General features: G+C 35.4%; 1 long non-coding RNA gene across 1 annotated transcript; it reads left to right on the top strand.

Annotated features, from left to right (window-relative positions):
• The first annotated feature begins 794 nt into the window (after positions 1 to 794).
• Positions 795 to 6,114, top strand: LOC129491820 (uncharacterized). Its single transcript, XR_008660632.2, has 4 exons — positions 795 to 928; positions 2,017 to 2,205; positions 2,449 to 2,692; positions 5,833 to 6,114. It is a non-coding gene; the product is annotated as an uncharacterized lncRNA (long non-coding RNA).
• The last annotated feature ends 1,932 nt before the right edge of the window (positions 6,115 to 8,046 follow it).

The following is an 8,046-nucleotide window of genomic DNA, read 5'->3' as shown; positions in this document are numbered from 1 at the left end:
ATTATTTCATATTTTTCTAATAATGATCATAAGAGATACATACTTTTATTAACCACAATTGATGAATAAGGATGCTGAGGCGGAGAAAAACTTTAAAAATATTCTTAATAAATTGTTGATCCTGGAATCATGCCTAGCAGCCTGTTTCTTAAATTACTTAAAATATTAATTTTTTTAAAAGTCAATATGTGAAAAAAAGGAGAGACCTCCATTATTTTTCCCAACACCTTTATTTTATAAAAAAATCTCTAAAATCAAAGAAGTCGTGTTACTTACCCAAGGTTATATAGCGAGGCTATTTGTCACAAAGTTAAAACTAAAACTTCAAGTGACGTTTGAATCTCATCTCTGTTACTTTTCCTTTCAACATTTCCACAAAGAGCGTATTTTGAAAGACAATGGCAAATCACTGTGGCACCCAGCCATATTAACTGATTTTGCTTCAGTATTATTTGCTTTCCAGCAATTCCAAGTTTAGCAACCTTATTTTTTTTTTTTTCACTAACACTTCGTATATATCTTTTGATATCTCCAGTCACAGAGATCTAGGCCATGGAAAGTCACAATGTCAGATTCCATTTGTTCTTCTGCCCATTGCAATTTTATTCCTGCAAAGCTTTCAATTCTACTTAGTTTTATTCTAGCTTTGGAGTTGGTTACTTGCTTCATTGTCTGTATGAATTATGTACTTTCTCTTTTGTCCCACTGCTAATTCAGTGACACATAATTCTAAGCTGATCTGTCAGTCTTACGGATTTGTATTCAATATTATTCACATTTTGCTTAGTTCGTAGAGACCCTTATTCACATTTTTGACAGAAGAATATTTTTCTGACTTGTGAAAATGTGTGCCATATATGGAGAAGCATATAAACATAATCATTATTTCCATAGCCTTCTTCATAAATTTACATCTGTCCTTTTCAAGGTAAGTGGCTATAAGATAATGAAACATGTATTTGCATATTTGTAATTTATAATTTTATCTTTAAAAATATTTTCCAGAAAAAATAAACTACATTATTAATTTTATTAGAAAATAGAATAAGGATTTTATATACTGTGAAACTTTGTTCCACACTTTTTCAAATCACAAGAGGAGAAAATGAGCTATGAGATCTACTAAAATATAGCAATCTCATCACCAGAACTTTCACTTCACTAATACGATATTGCCTGAAACACAAGAAAGATTAATAACTTCCCCAGAGTTCAGGACTATTGGCTTAAATAAACCAGTTTTTTTCCCCAAGATACTAACTTTAAAAGCAGTGCAAAACTATGTATTTTTAAAGAAACTATTTAATACATGAATATATCGGATATATTATAGTTGTCTGATGTATAAACTTTGAAAGTTAGATTTCAGTAAACTTATCATTGCCCAAAGTGAACACTAAAATGTTGGATCAGATCAGTGGCTTAAAAAACATTAACAAAAAAACCTAAACTTTCTTTTAGAAAAATATGACAAGAATGCTGTGTGTTTAAAGCAGGTATACTGAAACTGCTCAATTTCAAAATGTGTTTGGACACCTTGGAGTCTTGTTTATTCCTCCTGCCAGCACTTTCATCTATAGACTCAGAGGAGTAGTCTGCATCTCAAGAGATTCTGTAGAAACTAGTGTGAAAACTTCTAGCTTCAAATGTGTTTTTAAAATTACAAAAGTTTTAAACATGCTTACCCTTTCCATTTCTATCTCCTCCATTTTGGAAAAAGATTTTCTGTTAAGACAAAGTAAATCAGCATATACTTTTTACTTACGGGACATTAACATTCAGCTATGAATGAAAATATGTTTTCTACCGAGCATCTGGCTCGATTTTGGTGTGAAGCTTGTGTTAATTGTGAAGATAAAAATCCCTGACATGCTTGGCATCCCATTTACTGAAGTTTTTACCTGTATTTACTTGGGATGATATTAAAGTGAATGGCAAAGTATTGGGAGGTCAAGAGCCTTTGGCATTTTCTTGATATGGGAGCAATGATATCTATAATATTTTCCTTCTCCACAGAAAAAAACGAAGTGATACTGAAACCCCAGAGGCATACAAAGACTACTCACAGTAACAAATACTTGAGCATGCATGGTTGTGATCACCACAATATCCTCATTCAATTTTCTCATCTGGCTTCTTCAAGGAAAAAAGGAAAAGAAAAAAAATACATAGAAAAATTAACAAATAACGTCTAAACTTATTCAGGTAGTAGCCCGAATTGTAGTCATTTTACTATATTATAACATATTATCTATGTCATTAGAGCTGATCTATACAAACATTGGTACTTGGTATGAAGCTGTTTATGTATAGAAGGCTTTTATTCAGTCCTCATTATTAGAAATAATCAAAAGCAATATGCAATTACAGGGCAAGAAAAATAGTATAAAAAATCTATGTTAACTGTCCTGCTATCTGTGACTATGTAGTCCTGAACTTATTCAACAGAACATTGTGCTGGCCTACTATATTAATGCATAATATTAAGTGGACCTGACCAGAAAGTGGAAAATTTCCTAGACGTCGTAGGAAGACATAGACCTGGCAGAGGATAAGAGAAAAACAAATCTCACACACACACAAAACAAGGTCCTGTGAACTTCTTGGAAAGCCAGTGGTCTGTGATATGTTATACTATCCTCCTTAAGGGCCAGGACAAGTAGTTGCGCCTTGCATCTCCTGCCACTAAAAGGTACAGAGTTGAAATGTTATTGTACTCTTCGACCTCGTTTATTGCGTGACTTCAAATATTGATAGTGTCAAGTGAGGGCCATTGTAAGAGACTACTCTTAAGAATATTCAGACTCCAGGCTGGGCGCGGTGGCTCACGCCTGTAATCCCAGCACTCTGGGAGGCTGAGGAGGGCGGATCACGAGGTCAAGAGATCGAGACCATCCTGGCTAACATGGTGAAACCCCGTCTCTACTAAAAAGTACAAAAAATTAGCCGGGTGTGTTGGTGGGCGCCTGTAGTCCCAGCTACTGGGGAGGCTGAGGCAGGAGAATGGCGTGAACCCAGGAGGTGGAGCTTGCAGTGGGCCGAGATCGCGCCACTGCACTCCAGCCTGAGCGACAGAGAGAGACTCCATCTCAAAAAAAAAAAAAGAAAAAAAATCACCTGCATCTTAAGACCAAATAGATTCAATCTTGCTAGCGGTATCTAGGATAAATAATGATGGCATCTGGAGTCAGGAACGTTGCAGCATAGACCCTGGGTCTTGAAAGGGGGCGATATCTATCTCAGAAGAACTATTTTCTCTTCTCTAAAAAGTTATTGGTATCTATGTGGAGGGTGATCCCCTGATAACACACTAATTGACGACGATTGTGGGTAGCCATATGTCATCTAATTTCAAAAGGCTTAAGGGTAAGCAAACATAGCAACAGTCTCTTGTGTGTTGGTAGTGCTACAGTCAAACAGTAGCCTGATCTGCTGCAGAAGACATATGTAAATAGTTGCCTCATAATCACGAGTAATTGTCCCATGCTTTCATATTTCCAACCTCTTTAGCAACAATGCCACATATATAGCTTCATGGGAAAATCCCAAAAATTAACTGATAGAAGAAGAAAGGATATGAACCGTTACAGGGACGTGGTATGAATCGTGGGACTGAGCTGGAATTAATAGCTGCTGCATTACTGTCCTTACACAAGTTGGCCTTGAGTACAGATATGAGGGAAATACTTACCATGAACAGAGCTGCTAGGGAACACGTAATTTTCCATATAACATGGAGGAAAAAGAAAGCTGAGTTATGGTTATGCTATGAAGGAAGAAGAAAACTGATATATGGCTATGCTGTGATGCCTTAGAAATGAAGAATAATTTGACTTGGAGGCCTGAGACTTGGGATTTGGACAAGAATTATATGACTGAACGCATGAAACTGGACACGTAGATCTTTGTGTTTCACTTATAATGCCAATTGGAGATCTTCCAAAGCAGAAAAGGCTTTCAAAAGCTGGATATACAGGATTTGTCAACATGTGGGTGTTTCCAGCTTTGGTCTTCAGCTTACCCTAGAGTAAACACAGACTCACAGGTAGAGTGGCTAGGGATGGAGCAATAATTGTCACCAACAATATAGACCCTCACCATATCTGGACTAGCTTCTGACATTATCAATCTGCCAGTAGTAGAGGCTGATGTTGAGCTTTTGAGACTACACCACCTTTCAGAAAGACCAGCTATCCATTGGGTGGTAGTTTGTTGAAACATCATAATTTCTCACTTACAAGGAGCATTGAATTATTCTTAAAATAAATATTACATAACTTGAAAAGTTGGGATATCTTGTCTGTTCACAATGACTTTACCAATGCCTTTAGTCAATGGCATCCATACTTCTTCTATCAAAATGGTACCACACACAATATTACCTTGAATTAAAGGACACATTTATAGCCCGGGAATGAATTAATGGGCTCAAACCTATAGAATCATATCAAATATATCATGCACCTCTTCACACAGATGCAGATGACTAACTGAACATTGGAAGGACCTACTGAAGACTTAGCTCAACTAAATCTGCAGCTTGGACAAACCACGTTGAATGGTTAAGGTAGTATCAAAATGGACAGTACAGGATGGTATTTTCCTCATATTGAGAAACTATAAGTCTAGGAATTAAGGGATGAATAAGGATAGACCCTTCTCCATATCACTCTCATCATCTACTTGTAGAGTTTTTGCTTTCCATTTATGCCAAATTATGTTCTGCTGTATTTAAAATCTATGTTTTCTAAAAAGTTAACCCCTTTGTGAAGGTACACTACAAGAGTTTTACCTAACTGGAGGCTGTGTTTGCCACTTCGCTAGTTTGGACTCTTTGTGCCAAGTGGCAGAAGAATAATTTCTCTATCGGCTGAGGTAATCAACCCTGATTACTATGACAAGTTGGGATTGCAAATACATGATGGAGAAAGGGAGATATGTTTTTAATACAGGAGTTCATTACAGTATCCTCTAGTATTTTTCTGTCCAGTGATAACTCATTGGCAACTTCAACAGCATGTGCAAGTTAAATAAGTGCTCATATATCTCGTGATGAAGGTCTTGTTCACTCCACTAAAATATAGAATTGGCAGTAAAGGACATTTATGATTAATATTAATTATTGCCTTTGGACCAGCTACAGCAGCAGTGATATTGTATTGTGTTTTGCTCAGCCAATTTGTTTTACAGAAAATCCTAAGTCTCCATCTCTTTAATATTTAGGCTCCCTCAGAGGTCAAAATGTGGCTTAGGACCAAGTTCCATTACACAGATTATGGAAAGAACCACACCAACTTAAGGACCCAGGTCAGATACTTTTCCCAATGTAAGCCACACCCTGAGAGTATGGTGGAGTAAATGTGCTTTTGGGTGACCCTTGACCAACGAAAGAAAAAAAAGGAAGAAGATAGCATGTAAGTTGGTATTGCTCACATAGACTGTTTTGAGATGCAGAAAATTATTTCACACATTCAGAAGATATTTGGTGGCACTGAGGAACCAGCTACGTTTTTTCTGACTCTTCAGATCAACTCAATAAGACAACAACTTCAATTTTCCTTGGTGGCACTGAGGAACCAGCTACGTTTTTTCTGACTCTTCAGATCAACTCAATAAGACAACAACTTCAATTTTCCTTCCCCTCCTCTGCTTTACTTTCCTGCTTCCCTCATTCTGGATTTTCTGGGATTGCTCACCCTAAATAAGTGTTAAATGCTATCTTTGTCTCAATATCTAGTTCCTAAGAACCTCAGCTTGAGAAAAGATGGTGTGTTGACACATTGAAAGAGGTAGAGACGTTTTTGAAAGAGGTTTTTTTTTTTCTCTTTCCAGGATGAGCAGCTGAGCCACTGAAAGGCAGAGGGTTCAAAACTGCAACTTCCTCCACCAACACTCAGGGTTTGGGGCTGAATTAAGTTTACCCATCAATATGTATTATTCCACTATGTTGACTTTTTTTCTCAAAAGTTCTTCTTTACTGTTTGACAGTCTACTCGCTATTAGGTTATCCACAGACTGTTAGCAATACATGCACATGTCTGAATTTTGATTGTTGACATGGCCTAATTTTTCTCAATTTTATACCTGAGCTCAAACATATAAGAGACATGTTTACTGTCATAGAACATGACTACTAAGGAAACACTGATGTTTTAGCAGAAGAATCAAACCTTGTTAAATATTTTGAAAACTATTTCAAATGTTTAGTTCATACCTTCATGGAATAAACTAAGTGGTTTCCTTGAAAAAGGTTTACACTATCATTTTAACTCTTTGTTGTTTCTAATAGATCAAGATCTGAAAATATTAAATAGAAACTTTCATTTCCATTCAAGTTAATTCCTCTCATATAATCACAAAATTCACTTCAAGGCCTCCAAGGAGGAAAAGAATGCCACCATATGCAAAACAAAAACAAAAAACAACAACAGAAAAAGAAATTTGGAGTGTCTCCTGTTCCTGATGAATCTGTCATAGTGAAATTCTTATTCTCTCAGACCAGGCCATTATGATAAACCAATAAGAAAACACCATATTATTATCAGATTGCTCAAGTTTTCTAGAAACGAGGAGCTGTTTATACAAGTTTTTAAAACTTGCGTTAAAGTGTATATGAGATGAATACTTGTAGCCTTGTATAATTCAATTATATCTCTTCATTTGTAGTCAAATTTTAAAAAGCCTTGTTTTAGTAGTTCAATATGCAAATGTTATTTCAAAAGAAACATATACTTGCAAAATGATTAAACTCAATAAGATTTTAACTGATAAAAATACTTTTGAATATATATGTGCAAATATATATAAGTAAATATAAATACATGTTTAATATATATTTAAGTAAATATTTAAGTATATAAGTAAACATATAAGTAAGTACATATGTATGTTAGTATAGGGGAGGGCATGTGTATATCTGGAATGAGAGAGCAAATGCCAATACATGGAATATTAACATTGCAAATGATTTCAGAAATGTTCTTACAGTGCTATTATTGCCTAACATACATAGATATAGACATACACAAACATGTATCCAAATTGACATTAACTAGTTATAAATAGCTGGGATGGGATGTTTGCCCTATCTTTGTAGTCTGAACAATGGCTCCAATTTTCATAGCAAATAATTATCTAGGTCATTTCTTAAGAAATATTGTGCAATATGTACTCTCTTAAGTTTCCTCATTTCTAACTTTCTCTGTCAGTTTTAGCTTGAGAAACCAATCAATGATTACAAATATGTCTGGCAAATAGTAGGTATTCAATATAAAACAATATTGAAAGTGAAATTTTATCCAAAATGCTAATCTCCTATTTTGCTTAGTGCCTAACAGACAGTTTATAGCTAACTTCAGCACTGTCTATTTGCTTCCTGTGGTGGGTGCTAAAACAATTAGATTACCTTCTAGGACTAATGACATAAATATATAGTGCTGTTTTGAATGTCTGTCTTTCATCTTATTAAATGTGTTAAAACTGATCCAGATAAATACACAGTAGCTGCCAAAGTTGGGATTGTAGATTTGGGCTTCAATTTTCTCCAAGAATGACACTCTGAATTTTCTTTTTTGGTGCACTCTGGAGATTAGACACAGGTATTATAGAACTGGGCAATGTTAATAGAGAAGAAAAGTCTTCAGCAAGACTCGGAATAAAGATTCTATTTGAATAAAGAATGGCTCTGCATAAGATTTTCTACCCATGAGAGGTAGCTAAGGGAAACAACTCAAATTATCTATTATCATGAGCAACAAAATAGTGTTGTTTAATTTGCATACTTATAAGACCTATGGCCAAATTGGTAAGGGTAGCCTAGTTAAATGTGCACTAATCACATCTACTGCAATCATATCAGTTTATTAGTTTTGCGAGATTTATATACACATAAAACCTCAACCTAACGGATAGTGAATAGTGGAGCCAACATGTAGACCAGTCATATCTGGGAGTCACATGTTAGGGCTTACTTAGGACACAAATTTTACTCTTACCTTTCATTGTTTCATGCCATTTGCTGCCAATAGAAGGATGCATTGTACTTTT

Source organism: Symphalangus syndactylus, chromosome 10 (assembly GCF_028878055.3).
Source record: "Symphalangus syndactylus isolate Jambi chromosome 10, NHGRI_mSymSyn1-v2.1_pri, whole genome shotgun sequence".
Classification (NCBI taxonomy): Eukaryota; Metazoa; Chordata; class Mammalia; order Primates; family Hylobatidae; genus Symphalangus; species Symphalangus syndactylus.
This window is presented reverse-complemented; position numbering and strand designations above follow the sequence as displayed.